Below are 17,034 nucleotides of genomic sequence, written 5' to 3'. Positions count from 1 at the left end.
TAGTCGAATTAAGTCGGGTGAAGCTGAGGGAATTAGATTAGGAAATGAGACACTTAAAGTACTAAATGAGTTTTGCTATTTGGGGGGCAAAATAACTGATGATGGTCGAAGTAGAGAGGATATAAAATGTAGACTGGCAATGACAAGGAAAGCGTTTCTGAAGAAGAGAAATTTGATAACATCGAGTATTGATTTAAGTGTCAGGAAGTAGTTTCTGAAAGTATTTGTACGGAGTGTAGCCATGTATGGAAGTGCAACATGGCCGATTAACAGTTTGGACAAGAAGAGAATAGAAGCTTTAGGAGAGATGCATCAAACCAGTCTCAGTACTGAAGACCACAACAACAAAACTACAAGCATATTTACAAAGCTTCACTTCTTTTTCCATTGCAAATACATACACATAAACACATTCACAATTTCACATACATTCCTACTAAATAATTGCACGTCCATGTTGTGCCAACGTGTTACTCTGTTATTTCTCGTTACACTTGTTAAGCTGTATGAACAGGGGAAAAGTTTCACATTTCTTAAATTGTACTTTCACTTTTTTATTGTTTTTCTCACTGGCTTTTGGTTCATTGGAAATTCTGGGAAGGTGTTCTTCGATACACGCTATGTCACTGTTCGCTGCGCTTGTGGCTGGCAGCAGTTGATTGTTTACCGCACCGGCCGCAGTGACGCTAACGCCACGTGAGCAGCAGCTCAGCCCGCGCATACACTGTGAAGTCGCTTTGGGCTTAAGAAGTCGGTGTTGTAGTCCTCCGCTCCGTAGACGGTATACGACGGATTCGGCTCCAACGTTCGACCCGAAGAACAACAAAATACGTCATCTCGCATCTGGACGAGGTTTTCGGCCAGTGGCATTGAAGGTAAGGACCGCATCGCAGGATTTGGCATTATCTTCCGTTGTGCATTGTAGTTTGTTTTCACTTCGATACATTGTAGCGTTTACTCTTATCACGGCTCAGCCGTTATTTTCACTATTATCAGGGCTTACTATTTTTGTATCACTTCACACGTGCGAGTATTTTACGCGTCCGTCGCGTTGCACTTCACATACATACATAAAAGGTTCTTCAAGAATAAAATTTCACATAAAATTGACAAAAGTACATATATTTTACATAGACATAAACATTGACAATGTAGTAGGCAAATAACTGTCCATTTCACATTCACATTTTATATGTGAGCTCTCACTACACGGAAAAAGAGGATTTGCTAGTGTCAGCTTCAGAGATCAAACTACTTCTAGAATTGCTACTTGTAGTGCGTCGTTAGTGTACTTATTGTATTCTTGGCATCTGGTAAACTTCATACTATGTGCAATATTTACAAATGCTCGTTTGTGAGCGAGTGTGTGGGATGTTTTATCCCTTGACAATCCTGCCTCATCACTGCTTGTTAATCGTCGTAATATTTCACCTCCGTGTACACATATTTTAAGCCGTATTTCTGCCCTATTGATGCGACTACATATAAGTGTTTAACTTCGTAACTTGTGACCGGTAATTTTACTGTCTTTTGTCATGTGAAATTCCACTCATAATTCATTCCCGTTATAGAAGGTGCTTATGTTAAATGTACTTCTTTTGCTTCTGCACGTGTCAGAAACTCAGTGCACAAAGTATTGTATCCCTGCATTTTGTGTACATTCCTCGTACGAATTGTATATCATATTTTCATTTATATTCACCTTATAGTTGCTCAAGCTATAACAGTTGGTCGCAAAGGAAATATTTTTCATACTAAGGTATCTTACAGTCTGTGTGTGTGTGTGTGTGTGTGTGTGTGTGTGTGTGTGTGTGTGTGTGTGTGTGTGTGTGTGTAAAATCACGGTGTTGTGGTATACGTTATGGGTACTATGTAACTTTGTTAGTATTGACTTCACTGTTTCTTCGACATGTTCGTTTCCATAATTACTTACCGTTGATGCATCATCATACTTCGCTTTCCACACTCCATACAACCATTCATTCCAAGAATTTTACATATATATAAATTCTTTGTCGCCTTCGTGTCCATTTCCTAGGTGCCCTGTAGTAATAATCTTCATATTCATCACCATATCCACATAATTAGGCACTTGTGCAGTTAAGAGGTACATGCGCTGATCACGAGAAAAGTACCCATTTTTGAAGGAAACGTGTATTTGTTATTCATTAAAAATCTTCCACATAAATCTCTATTTATACCCATGTATTACCTGTGGGGTTCTCACACTGGAACCACCGCTCTATTTATTTCTTCCCGCAAATATAAACAAACTCGTATCAATCTAATACACCTTCATTCTCTTTCCAGTTTCACTCGATGTACGATATGTCACCACAAACGTATATTAACTAATTAATACCTCCAATTGAATCTAAAATCTTTCACTCTCTCTACTTCCAAGTATTATCCAGATGCGAAATTCATTTATTTCTCCATGTTGCTTTCTTTTTTTTTTTTTTTTTGACGTAGTTGGGCCTACTTTCCTCAGTTATTTTAAGTTCAAGTAATTACGTTGTCCGTATTGGCTGATTTTCGTATTTACGTAGCTTATCTCCAGCGTGTTGCACGATCCATATTTACAGTTTTATTTTGCTGCTTATGGTTTTCCTATGAGGTAGCATGTAATTAATAGCAACTAACAGAAGTGAGTTCTGAAATAGCACGTTTGTGAGTGTGTACTCTCCCTGTACATAAAGCTCGCTACTCATAATGTCTGTAAAGAAGTGTAGTTCTAAAAGTGCAGAACTACTCCTCTCGCCAAATCTTGTACGATATGTTATTTTATAGTTTACGTCTGTCACACGCATTTTTCTATGTGTCTCTCATTCTACCTTTCTTATCGTCGCAGCCTGCCGCAGTGGCCGAGCGGTTCTAGGCGCTTCAGTCCGGAACCGCGCGACTGCTACGGTCGGAGGTTCGAATCCTGTCTCGGGCATGGTTGTAATTTCCTTAGGTTAGTTAGGTTTAAGTAGTTCTACGTTCTAGAGTACTGATGACCTCAGATGTTCCACAGTGCTCAGAGCCATTTGAACCATATGAACCTTACCGTCGCATACTTACGCGCTTACGTAAGTCGTTTATTTCTTATGTTCTGTGCTAATCGCATTCTTTTAAGTGTACATGTTGTTACTTTTAAACTTGTCTTAATCCTGTTGTATATAGTCGGACAGGTGTATATTTACTGTGTATATTCCCTTCTACTTTCAATACTTATTTCTTACTATGTACATTCAATAGCCTGTTTTAAGCGTAAAAAATTTTAGCGTATTCTACGCTCCTTATAGTTTACATTCGTCAATTCGCTCCTTTTCTTAAAACTACGTATGCTGAACTTAATGATATGCTCTTAACATTAGTGCTCTTTACAGTATAGTCTCCAACGTGGGAATAAATGTCTCTTAGTTTTGTATAACTGATTTACGTTAGAGTAATCAGCTGATAGGTACTCCATTTCGTGTCGCTTCTGTTTTGTCCAGTTGGCTGCGCGTCGTGGATGCCAGCCCGCTTCAATTCTAGAATGGTTTCCGTCGCGGTGCGCAGCATGTCTTCGCGCGAATCTTACAGGGGACACTGAACTCAACCTTGCTTTTTGCATACTTGTCCCCTACGATCAGCTGTTAGCCGCTTCGTATATAATTGTTATAAGTACGCTCCGCTTTAAGCGCGGCTGCGCGTCTCAGTACACTTTATCGCTCATACCTCCCACTGGCATTTATGCAGTTTAAGAGGTACATGCGCTGATCACGAGAAAAGTACCTATTTTTGAAGTGTTAGTCATTCGCTTTATTTTGTCGATCCCTTTACAAACGCAACCAAAAATCACGTGGAGTCAGTCTGGCTAAAAGCTAAAGAAAATAATAAAAGGCGTTTCGGAACACCGTGCTGTGCTGAATAACTACCTGGCGGAACTTCTCTGGCATCAACGTTTTGGGCAAAATCCATTCCACAATTTCATTGAGCATGTTGGAAAAATCTATCATAATGCTGCAAATTAACTTGAGGTAGGCCTAGGTGTTTTTATGTAATCTGTGATTCGAGCTTTAATGTATATCCGTGCAAAATAAACAAATGTGATTTTTTGAGAATTTTCTTATCAATTCCATCTTGTTTGCAAAAAAGTTTTTGAAATTCCGTGTACACATGCAATACATTTTAGATGAAAAATTTGAGACAGTTCAGCGCATCAGACATGACTGCAACAAACAATTTTTGAAATAAAAATTCTTGGTATTCCGTACATGTATATGTTTATATCTTCAGAAATACGCGTTTCCTCCAAAAATAGGTACTTTCCTCTCGTGATCAGCGCATGTACCCCTTAAACTGTAGAAGTGCCCTCCCGCTTAAATCTCGCGGCTGTGCTTTCCTTTCTTTTCCATCAGTCTTGTTTTTTTTTTCGCCTGAAGTAGTAAAACTGTCATCAAATGGTTTTCGCTCGTTCAGTATTGTGTACAATTTTTTTAGTTCTTGTTGTATATTCCGTGTTTCCTTAAGAAGTATCAAAAGGTTTCCTTTGCTTCTATAGATATTTAAGTTTTAAGAAAGTAAAATATCAAAATACAAGGAAAATTTCTATTCACTAGGTTGCATGTCGTTCTCTGCATGTTAGATATAAGAAAACTGAACATTCCTTAATTGGCTAAACAGGGCAATAGAAGAGGGGGAGAGTTCCGAGAATATAAATATTGTACCCCCTAGCTCGAGAGGAACCGAGCGCCAGTCGGTTTATTCGTCAAAGAGCGCCAAAGCTACCTTCTTGCGTTTTATTGATACAACAGATAAGGAAAGAATGAGACTTGAATTTTCATTTAATAAATTTCCGCAAATCTTCATGTGGATACATGCCTTTTGTTTTACCATTTTTTTATATTTCTTATCAAGTAGCACCCAGGATGTGGTGTATGTGTAGGTTTGTTTGTAAACTTCCTCCTTTCCGTTCCTGTTCGTGTTAGCGTTTATGTCTGTCATATTAGTACTGTGGCACACTGACAGTTCATTAGCTTCTTCCTCTAGTCACGCTCGATTACTATTTCGTGGGGGCGGTAAAGGTATGGATTAATTTTCTTCCGTCTCTTCTATGTTCACTGTACGTTCGCGTACTCGCCACTTCGTGTCCCGGTTGTTTCATTTCGACTGTAAGGGCTGCAAGTTCTCTCTCGTATCCCTGTTGCATATTCCGATCCTGGTAATTTGCATTTCCTTGTCGCCTAGTGTCAAAGTTTTCTCTATAATTTCTCCTGTCTATGCCTTTGCCGTACCTATGGGGCTGATATTTATTTTCGTACCTTCGTTCACCCTGTGGCACGGATTTACATTGTGGCGCGGCGGTGCATACGGATGCCATTTCATAAGCACACGACAATTATAGTTTCCAAAGCCATTGCCGTTACCGTAGTTGTTCCCGTTTGGGTTGTGTTCATTACCGTTACGATAACTATGAATGGCTTGTCCATCCTCATGAACTAGATCTATTGAGTCGAGCGCTGACAGAAAATGCTCGAGATCATATTCGGGAATGGTTACTAATTTTTCCCTAACATTTGCAGTTACCTTGTTCTTGAAGATTTTCAATACATCGACATGAGATATCGGATTATTCCCGGATTGTGTTTTGTTTAGGTATGTTTCAAAATAGTTTCTTAGCCCCGAATTTTGGATGATATGATACCTCTCGTTTTAAATCTCCTGGATAGCTTTGACCAGTATTTATCTAAAGATGCATTTCCAAAATGTCTCGCAGAGTTCCTGCATTTCTGTAGCCCATAAAAGGGTGTCAACCTCGTATTTGATCTTCTGAGCTTCTAGGCAGTACATATCTAAAGCATCGGACACACTACCAGGTGCGTTATTTTTTTTCATTTGAGAATGCAGGAAACTGTAGATGTTTTATTAAACTCTCGTGCATTAACAACGCTGGCCAGCAGGGCGGAACAGCATTTACCTGCGGTGATGGCATATCTGTTCCACAAAAGTTTTGCCCGTTGCTCGCGTCGCGCGTCGGCACGCGGTCACACCTCGCCTCCCCTGGTGATGATATCTTCGTACTTTGTTTGCTAACTATTTCGTCCCTTAACCTTTGTTCTACCTTTCTGATATCATGTTCTACGCGTTTTAGAATTTCTTCCTCCTTGTCCCCAATTACTTTCTTTACCGCTTCAACATCAGTACACTGTTCGCGTACGCACTTTTCCGCGAACTTTGTGTTTTCATCCTTTGCCTTACTTTTTACCGTTTCGTAAAGTTGCACAATGTCTGAGTTCTTTTTGTGTTCTAACTGAAGTAATCCTGTCTCCACTGTGGTTTTCTCTGCATTTTCTGGCAAAACGTCACAGAAACAATGCAGCTTCGCTTCTTCTGATTCTACATTGTCTATGTTAACCTGCGTATTCTTTTGCATTACCTGTAAATTATTATGAGTTTCTCTGATTCTGGATAGCTCCTGTCCATACGTGCGTGTTAGTGTTTCAATTTTTTCTTCCAGTATGCCTTTTAATTTCTCACTCACATAATGAACTGAAGTTTGTACCTGTTGGTTAATTTTCCTGTTCACGTCTCGATACGCCGTGAATGTTTAGCACAACAGTCGGCAACAGTGCTAAAGGTATAACCTGTGTAAATACTACGATATTTACAGGGGACACCATACCCGTCTAGATCCCTACGACCTATATTGTCTTTAACGGGCGTAACACACTGTATCTCTCATCTTGCAGGAGTCCGTCTTTTCAGTACGCGCCCTCTCTCGATAGTGGTTGCTCCAGAGTATGCGTGGAATGCAGATGGCTTGGCCTCTTCTGCCTATTCACGATGCGCCTTTCGTCGACTGCACTTGAAAGCGTTAGCAATTTCTCATTTACTTCAAATGCTGAAATACAGGCTGTAGATTGTCGTCAGAAGTAATCTTTGCCCTGTGTACTAACGTGTTCAGTGCCTCTTTCTTGCGCGCAGGGTGATGCAAACTGGTGGCGTTTAAGTACCAGTTAGAGTGCGTAGGCTTTCTGTGTTCTGTACAACCAAGCCGCACTCCTGCCTTCCGTTTAACTTAAACATCCAAGAACGGTAGTTTCCTATATCTCCCCGGCTCAACAGTAATTTTAATCCAGAACGAGATCTTCTCTGCAGCGGAGTATCCGCTGATACGAAACTTCCTGGCAGATTAAAACTGTGTGCCCGACAGAGACTCCAGGCAAAGGTCCCGAGTTCGAGTCTCGGTCGGGCACACAGTTCTAATCTGCCAGGAAGTTTCAGTAATTTTAATGTTGGAATAGACACCGTTCATCTGGTCGACGAGCTGCTCCAGTGTATTTTCACTACGAGGCCATGCCAACGACATTAAGTGTATTCGCAGTTACAAAGGTCGACTACTATCACCTGTAAAGTGTGGTCCATTGATCGTGACCGGGCCAGATATCTCCCGAAATAAGTTTCAAACGAAGAAACTACAAAGAACGAAACTCGTCTAGTTTGAAGGGGGAAACCCGATGGCGCTATGGTTGGCCCGCTAGATGGCGCTGCCGTAGGCCAAACGGATATCAACTGCGTTTTTTAAAATAGGAGCCCCCATTTTTTAATTACATATTCGTGTAGTACGTAACGAAATATGAATGTTTTAGTTGAACCACTTTTTTCGCTTTGTGATGAATGGCGCTGTAATAGTCACATAGGGCTCACAATTTAGACGGGCCGGCCGGAGTGATCGAGCGGTTCTAGGCGCTGCAGTCTGGAACTGTGCGACCGCCACGGTCGCAGGTTCGACTCCTGCCTCGGGCATGGATGTGTGTGATGTCCTTAGGTTAGTTAGGTTTAAGTAGTTCTAAGTTCTAGGGGACTGATGACCTCAGATATTAAGTCCCATAGTGCTCAGAGCCATTTGAACCACCCAATTTTAGACGAATACTTGGTAACAGGTAGGTCTCTTTTTCAATTAAAATACAGAACGTAGGTACGTCTGAACATTTTATCTCGGTTCTTTCAATGTGCTACATGTACTTTTGTGAACTTATTTCTGAGAACGCATGCTGTTACAGCGTAATCACCTATAAATACCACATTAATCCATTAATGCTCGAAATGATGTCCGTCAACCTCAGTACAGTTAGCAATACGTGTAACGACTTTCCTCTCGAACATCGAGAGTTCGCCTTCCGTAATGTTAGCACATTCATTGACAATGCGCTGCCGCTTGTCGGTGGTTCACGATAGCAAATATCCTTCAACTTTCGCCACAGAAAGAAATCCGGGTAAGTCAGATCCGGTGAATGTGCGGGCCATGGTATGGTGCTTCGACGACCAATCCACCTGTCATGAAATACGCTATTCAATACCACTAAAACCGCACGCGAGCTATGTGCCGGACATCAATCTTGTTGGAAGATCATCGCCATTCTGTCATGCAGTGAAACATCTTGTAGTAACATCGGTAGAACATTACGTAGGAAATCAGCATACATTGCACCATTTAGATTGCCATCAATAATATGGGGGCCAATTATCCTTCCTTCCATAATGCCGCACCATACATCAACCCGCCAAGGTCGCTGACGTTCCACTACTCGCAGCCATAGTGGATTTTCCGTTGCCCAATAGTGCCTATTATGCCGGTTTACGTTACCGCTGTTGGCGAATGACGCTTCGTCGCTAAATAGAACGCGTGCAAAAAATCTTTCATCGTCCCGTAATTTCTCTTGTGCCCAGTGGCAGAACTGTACACGACGTTCAAAGTCGTCGCCATGCAATTCCTGGTGCATAGAAATATAGTGCGGGTACAATAGATGTTGATGTAGCATTCTCAACACCGTCGTTTTTGAATTCCCGACTCTCGCGCAATTTGTCTACTACTGATGTGCGGATTAGCCGCGACAACAGCTAAAATATCTACTTGGGCATCGTCATTTGTTGCAGGTCGTGGTTGACGTTTCACATGTGTCTGAACACTTCGTGTTTCCTTAAATAACGCAAGTTGCGGCTAACGGTCCCGACACTTGGATGATGTCGTGCAGGATACCGAGCAGCATACATAGCACACGCCCGTTGGGCATTTTGATCACAATAGCCGTACATAAACAGGATATCTACGTTTTACGCAATCGGTAAACGGTCCATTTTAACACGGGTAATGTATCACGAAGCGAATACCGCCCGCACTGGCGGAATGTTACCACGTACTTATCTACACGTTTGTGACTATTACAGCGCCATCTATCACTAAGCGAAAAAAGTGGTCCAACTAAAACATTCATATTTCTTTACGTATTACACGAATATGTAATAAAAATGGGTGTTCCTATTTTATCCGTTTGACCTACGGCAGCACCATCTAGCGGGCCAACCATAGCGCCATCTGGTTTCCCCCTTCAAGCTAGACAAGTTTCGTTCTTTGTATTTTTTTGTTTGATGCTTATTTCGTGAGATATTTGGCTTGGTCACTATCAATGGACCACCCTGTATGACAGAATGAATACAATGAAAACTTGTGCCGCAACGGCACTCAAACCCGGTTTTCCAGCTTATCGGGGGAGCGGTCGCCTTACCTACCATTTTGCTATCCCAGCACAGCCAGATCCAAACATGCGTATGTCGTCAACCATGTGTCTATAACCTTCACTCGTACATCTATTATGTACATTCCTGTACAGGAGAGACATTTCAATTGAATTTCGCTTGCACGCTTTCGGCGGATAAATAAGATACTGCAGTGCCTGACTTACTCTGAAATACGGTGCAAAGTTCCTTTGGACATAAATACAGGTTGTGGACACATGGCTGACGCCGTATGGAAGTTTGGGTGTGACCGTGAGTCGTACACGGATAGCCAAATGGTAAGGCGACCGCTCCCCCGGTAAACGGGGAACTGGGTTCGAGTCCCGTTCCGGCACAAGTTTTCATTGTCTACATTTCATTATACAGCTGATAGCTGTCGAAATTTGTAACTGCGAATACATTTAGTGTATTTCATAACGGCTGTAGTGCCGCAGCATCTGTTCCTCCCGACATGGACGCATGCTTACATGTCCTAAGGAACATTGCGTCGTAATTCGGAATAACACAGGCACCGCAATATCATATATTTGAAGTAGGTGTCGTCAAGATGGTCGCAACCTCGCAGAGTTCAGAGCTTGTTCCTCAAAGTGACCAATAAAAACGTTTGTGGCGGCCGGTGAGTGGGTGAACTGATCTGACTATGGGCTGAGAGGAACATTTTGCCTCCCACCTTCAGACAAAACATCTGGCAGGGTTATTAGCACACAAACTGGGACACTAGGAACACCATATCGTTACTTACTCGCAAGCATCCGTTGAGGCGTTAAAGAAAATAGACAGGCCAAAATGACGTAATGGTTAATCTGGACATTGTCACTTTTTGCGAGACTGCAGGTACAAGACGCGCTCGATCTTCTGGCCCAACAGTTCGCACCTGGGTTCGTGAAGCTGTTCCGCTATGCCTTAACGGCGACGTACTTTATACACCGCAACTAATATTATGAGACAGGCAGCTAACCAGGAGCGAATTATTCAGTCTGTTGTGCGCTTTGACAGTGTAGTTTCGGAATCGCTGCGTGTTAATGTTCAAAATGGATCTGAGCACTACGTGACCCAAATTCTGAGGTCATCAGTCCCCTAGAACTTGGAGCTACTTAAACCTAACTAACCTAAGGACATCACACGCGTCCATGCCCGAGGCAGGATTCTAACCTGCGACTGAATTGGTCGCGCGGTTCCAGACCGTAGCGCCTGGAGCCGCTCGGCCACCTCGGCCGGTCCGTGTGAATGTAAATTACTAGACACCGTTGTTGCGGTATCGTCAGTGTGTACTGTAGAGTTGCACAGAGTATCGATGGTCGTTTGTGTGGTGTAGTTTCCCTCGGTCTTTAGCATGGGTGGTGACAGTGTTTGCTGTGCGCTGATGCGAGCTGAGGTGGTAGCACTTCGCTCTCAGCACCAGGCTGTGTTGTTCTGTTTCACAGCCTGAGCCTGCCCTGGACGCGCATCAGTGTTGTCCACCGGTTGAGGGGATTCACCTGACGCCCAGCATGACCCACTAGTCCGGCCATCGGACCGCGCCAGTCCCCATCTCAGTTACTGCTCGCATTCAGGTTGACCCCTCATCTGCGGTCGAGTAGGAGGTCGCCTCAGGGCGTGGTAGGGCCGAACAAAAGGCCTCAATCGTTAGTCTGACAATCAGGCTCCAGGTGCTATCTGTGGCTGACCATGTCCCTCAGCGAGATGCAGTCGCTTGTCCTGTTTCAGAGGAAACCTCTCGGGTTGAAAGATCCGGGCAGTGTGTGGGATTGTTGGTAGGTGGGAGCTCCAGTGTTAGGCCCGTTATGGGGCCTCTTAGGAACATGGCAGCCAAGGAGAAGAAGAAACACAGTGTTCATTCCCTGTGCAAACGGTACAGTCCGGATGCAATGAAGAGCACAGGGTACAGCCAACTGGAGGTCCCCCCAGGGGGTCCACAACTCTTTCGTGGATACGTGCGTGGCGAGCACGGGGCCCCGAGCCATTGCAGCCTTCTTTCTCTCCCGGGCTGCATTTCCTTTCCCTTCCCCTCCTTTCCCCTCCATACCCCTTTCCCCTCGCTCTCTCCTCTCCCTCTATTGGTGTCCTTGCTTATGTTGGCCCCCGCTATCCTCCTGGTTCTGTTGGTTTTACACTCTGGCTTTGTTGCGTAATCATCTCCTCCTTTTGGCATTCCTTGGTCCCCCTCTGGGGTTTGACCTCCATTCCAAAATTTCTCTTCCGTAGTGTGAGCCATTTGGGGAAGAGCACCTTACCTAGTGTCTCCGACGTGTGCCCTCCTAGTATATTCCACCTTTTCTTCTACGTCGTTGTCTGATGCTAGGGTGCATAGCCAGCACGGTAGCCAGCCCGTGTGGTGGGGTCGCTATGTACCCTTTTGGTTGAGCCCCCTGAACACACAGGGATCACACTTCTGATACCTGAGCTGTGACCTCCTCATGCATGCCTTGGAGTGGTTGCTCGTCATCCTGGAGCATCGGAACTCCCGGCAATGGCCGCCGTGCCAGACGGCCCTTGCTGTGGCTGGGTGGCGCCCGTGAGGAGAGCCCCTGATCGGAGTGGGTGGTATCAGGGCGGACGCTATGCAGATGAAACGCATAAGGGTCCAAACCTCTGGCCGCTCTTCTGCGGCCGTCTCTCTGCGTGGTACTGATTCCTCAAGTGCTGCTTCTCTTGCCCCTTCGGCCTTCCCTTCCGTGGCTACCCCCTGGGAGGAGGGTCAGGCCCGTCGTCTAGGGGCAAAACCTTTCCCCCGTTATCTAGTTTGCACCAGGACTGATGGAGATACTTTCACCAGTGTCAAACCTTTATTCTTTGTGGAACACATTGAAGACAAGTTCGGCGAAGTGGACTCCCTGAGCAAGATGCGGTCGGGTTCGTTACTGATAAAAACTGCTTCGGCTGCCCAATCTGCGGCCCTTCGTGCCTGTACCCATCTTGGCACAATTCCCGTGTCCATTACCCCTCACCAGTCTCTAAATATGGTACAAGGTGTGATTTTTCACAGAGACCTCATCCTTCAAACTGATGAGGAACTTCGGGACAATCTCGGACGGCGGGGTGTTCACTTTGTTCGGCGTGTTCAGAAGGGTCCTAAAGATAATCGTATTGATACTGGTGCCTTTATCCTGGCCTTTGAAGGGGATACCCTTCCTGAGAAAGTTAAGATTATGGTCTATCGCTGTGATGTGAAGCCGTACATCCCACCTCCTATGCGGTGTTTTAAGTGCTTGCGTTTTGGCCACATGTCTTCTCGCTGTACCCAGGACCCTCTCTGTGGTGACTGTGGACGTCCACTCCATGAGGGGAGTCCCTGTGTTCCCCCTCCTGTATGTGTAAATTGTCTTGGTAGTCATTCTCCACGTTCAGCAGATTGCCCAGTCTATAAGAAAGAAAAAAAGATACAGGAGTATAAGTCTCTTGATCGTTTAAGCTACACAGAGGCCCGTAAGAAATATGCACGATTGCACCGTGTCCATGACATCTAGTTACGCCTTGGTTACATCTTCATCCCTTCCTCCCCCTTCCTTACCCCCGTCCCGGACCCCTCTCCTTCCCCCCTCCCCTGCGGCTCCCACACCTTCTCCTCTGGGCGCCGCTCCCCCTCCCCAGCCGGAGAAGTGTCCCACTCCTTCGGCGTCTGCCGGTCAAGGGCGCCTCTCCCGGGATGCCCCTTCCCGGCACCTTCCAGGTCAAAGGTCTGCTGCAGCGCGGCGACCGCGAGAGCCGCGGTCTATCGGCCCCCAGGTCGCCCGGTCTCTTTCTGTTCCTGATCTTGCTGCAGCTGGCTCCATTATGCCACACAGCCCTCCTCGATCTCAGCCTGAAAAGAAGAAGATACATAAGTCCCGGGACAAAGAGCCTCTGGTGTCACCGGAGGTCCCTTCCCCGGCTTCACAACCGGATTCTGACCTGTCGTTTATGGATGTCGCCCCCTCCTTGTCGGTGACGGGTGGGGACCCGGCGGTATGACTGGATTTAGCGTGTTCAGCCCTCATTTAAACCATCGTTCTGTGGTTCTCCAATGGAATTGTAATGGCTACTATCGTCACCTTCCGGAATTGAAATCCCTTCTTTCGTCCTACTCAGCAGCTTGTGTGGTTCTCCAGGAATCTCATTTTACTGATGCTCACTCACCGACCCTCCGTGGGTTCCGTGTTTTCTGTCGAAATCGGGTCGGACCCTTGCGGGCTTCTGGTGGCGTTTGTACGTTGGTCCGTACAGACATTGCTAGCACGTGGATTCCTCTCCAAACTACATTGGAAGCAGTTGCTGTTAGGGTCCACTTAGACTCTGCAGTCACAGTATGCAATCTTTATCTCCCTCCTGACAGGACTCTTACACCTGCTGCCTTAACCACCCTTCTTCAGCAACTTCCTCCTCCCTTCCTCCTCCTTGGGGATTTTAATGCTCATCATCCTTTGTGGGGCAGTGCCTTTCCATCTAGACGAGGTCTTCTTATCGACCAATTTATTGCAGACCACGACCTGTGCCTTCTTAATGATGGCTCCCCTACTCATTTCAGTGCTGGTCATGGTACCTTTTCTGCCATTGATCTTTCTCTTTCTTCTCCCTCTCTCCTCCCTTCATTACACTGGTCGCCACACGACGACCTTTGTGATAGTGACCATTTCCCGTTGATTATCACGCTCCCTTCCCGCTCCCCGATGGAGAGGTTACCTCGTTGGTCTTTCCACCGCGCCGATTGGCCTCTATATACTGCACAGGTCGAGTTTTCTCCCTCTTTGTCGGGTTGTATTGATGACGTCCTACGTGACGTGTCTGACGCGATTGTTCGCGCTGCTAACCTTGCTGTCCCGCGCTCATCTGGACAATTTCGTCGTCGGCAAGTCCCGTGGTGGAGTACGGCCATTGCCATTGCCATCCGTGATCGCCGTCGAGCTTTGCAACACTTTAAGAGGCACCCATCTGTAGCCAGCCTTTCTACCTTTAAGCGCCTTCGCGCTAAAGCCCGTTATTTAATCAAACAGAGCAAGCGGATATGTTGGGAACGATTCGTTTCTTCCCTTGGTTCCACCGTCCCTCTGTCACGGGTATGGGCTACACTTCGCTCTCTCCAAGGTTGCCATCGGCAGTCCACCCTCCCAGGCCTTCACCTCCCAGATGGCATTTGTACGGACCCATTAGTTCTTGCAGAACATCTTGCGACCCATTTTGCAGTGGCATCAGCGTCGGCCTCCTATCCAGCTGCTTTCCTTCATCAAAAACAGCAGGCTGAAGCTGTCACCTTATGTTTCACCACTTGTGAGTCAGAATCTTACAACGAACCTTTCACTGAATGGGAATTTCTTTCTGCTCTATCTGCTTCTCATGATACGGCTCCTGGCCCAGATTCCATTCATAACCAGCTGCTTCAACATCTCAGTGCTCCACAACGGCACCATATTCTTCGGGTGTTTAACCGTATCTGGCTCCAGGGTGACTTCCCTTCTCAGTGGAGGGATAGCATTGTGGTTCCTGTCCTTAAGCCTGGTCAGAACCCCCTATCTGTTGACAGCTATCGGCCAATTAGTTTGACCAATGTTGGTTGTAAGTTACTTGAACGGCTGGTAGCCCGTCGGCTCACTTGGGTCCTCGAATCTCGGGATCTATTGTCCCCTTACCAGTGTGGCTTTCGAGAGGGACGATCTCCAATCGATCATTTGCTTCGCTTGGAATCCGCAGTTCGGCAGGCTTTTTCCCGGCGCCGCCATTTGGTTGCAGTGTTTTTTGACCTTCGCAAGGCCTATGACACGGCCTGGCGCCATCACATCTTACTAACCCTTCATCAGTGGGGTCTTCGGGGCCCACTCCCGATTTTTATCCGCCAGTTCCTGATCCATCGGTCATTCAGAGTTCGAGTTGGTACTGCTTTTAGTTCTCCACGGACCCAGGAGACGGGCATCCCACAGGGTTCTGTCTTGAGTGTCCTTCTTTTCCTCATTGCTATCGATGGACTTGTGGCCTCTGTCGGTCCCTTGGTCGCCCCTGCCCTGTATGTGGATGATTTCTGCATTTGGGTTAGTTCCTCCTCGATGCCATCTGCAGAACGGCAGCTCCAGGTGGCTATACGGCGTGCCTCTGCATGGACCCTCTCCCACGGGTTTCAATTCTCTCCTTTAAAATCGCGGGTGGTCCACTTCTGTCGCCGTACTACGGTCCACCCTGATCCAGAGCTCTATCTCGCTGCACAAAGATTGCCTGTGGTTCCACAGTTTCGTTTCCTAGGTCTTCTTTTCGACAACAAGCTCACTTGGCTGCCCCATATCAGACTCCTGAAGGTAGGATGTTTCCGTAAACTCAATGTCCTTCGCTTCCTTGCCCACTCCTCCTGGGGTGCGGACCGTTCCCTCCTCCTCCTCCGTCTTTATCGTGCTCTAGTTCTGTCACGTTTGGACTATGGTTGTCAAGTTTATGGTTCAGCTGCTCCTTCCACGCTGCACGTGCTGGATCCAGTCCACCATCGTGGTATCCGTTTGGCCACCGGTGCCTTCCCTACTAGCCCTGTTGATAGTCTCCTGGTTGAAGCTGGGATCCCCCCCCCTTTCTGTTCGGCGGTCCCAGCTTCTGGTGTCTTATGCCCTTACTATCCGTTCTTCTCCCGCTCATCCTTCCTATTCTATCCTATTCCCAGACCATGGACGTCGCCCGCCTGACTCCCGCCCTCGGGCGGGTTTACCGGTTGGGCTGCGCCTTGCGTCTCTTACCCGTGATTTTCGGCTTCCTTCTTTGTCCTGTCTTCCTCGCTCCCTCCCCTCCATCCCTCCTTGGTTAGTTCCTCGGCCTCGAATTCGGATGGATCTCCGCCGCGGTCCGAAAGATTCCATCCCCCCGGTGGTGTTCCGTTCCTTTTTCCGCCAAATTTTATGGGAGTTTCGGGATGCTGTTGTTTTTTACACTGATGGCTCTAAATCTGCTGATCATGTTGAGTATGCCTTCACGTCCTTTGTTGGAACGGAAAATCATCTACTGCCACCCTAATGTGGGGTGTTTACTGCGGAATTGATGGCAATTTCCCGGGCCCTTACCTTTATTAAACAATCCCAACACAACCGCATTTTGTTATGTACGGACTCGATGAGTGGCCTTCTTGCTATTGACCGGTGTTTTTCGCGCCATCCCTTGGTCTCTGCCATCCATGACCATCTCGCTGATCTTCACCGTGCTGCTTGTTCTATTGACTTCCTATGGGTCCCGGGCCATGTGGGTATCCCGGGTAATGAGCTCGCTGATCGTTTGGCTGGGGGAGCAGTTACTTACCCCCCGTTTTCCGTAACCCCTCCTGCAGCGGATTTACGGCTTCACATCAAATCCCACTTTGCACAGTCATGGGCCAATTCTTGGGAGGCTACTCCACTGTCTAATAAACTTCGTGCCATTAAGGTGAATACAGGCCCATGGCGTTCTTCCTCTAGCCTCTTCCGCAAGGACTCGACCACACTGTGTCGTCTCCGCATTGGCCATACCAGGCTGACCCATGGTTTCCTTTTGCGTGATAAGCCACCCCCGCTA

At 46.4% G+C, this 17,034-nt stretch overlaps 1 protein-coding gene across 1 annotated transcript in view; it reads left to right on the top strand.

The window, feature by feature from the left end:
* The first annotated feature begins 789 nt into the window (after positions 1-789).
* The window catches only part of LOC124545314 (ankyrin repeat domain-containing protein 17-like), a 92,058-nt gene continuing 75,813 nt past the window's right edge, over positions 790-17,034 (top strand). Inside the window, exon 1 of the mRNA XM_047124216.1 lies at positions 790-875. The gene's annotated coding sequence lies outside the window, so the exon portion shown is untranslated. The remainder of the gene's footprint in view (positions 876-17,034) is intronic.

This window comes from Schistocerca americana, chromosome 8, assembly GCF_021461395.2.
Source record: "Schistocerca americana isolate TAMUIC-IGC-003095 chromosome 8, iqSchAmer2.1, whole genome shotgun sequence".
Lineage (NCBI taxonomy): Eukaryota > Metazoa > Arthropoda > Insecta > Orthoptera > Acrididae > Schistocerca > Schistocerca americana.
This window is presented reverse-complemented; position numbering and strand designations above follow the sequence as displayed.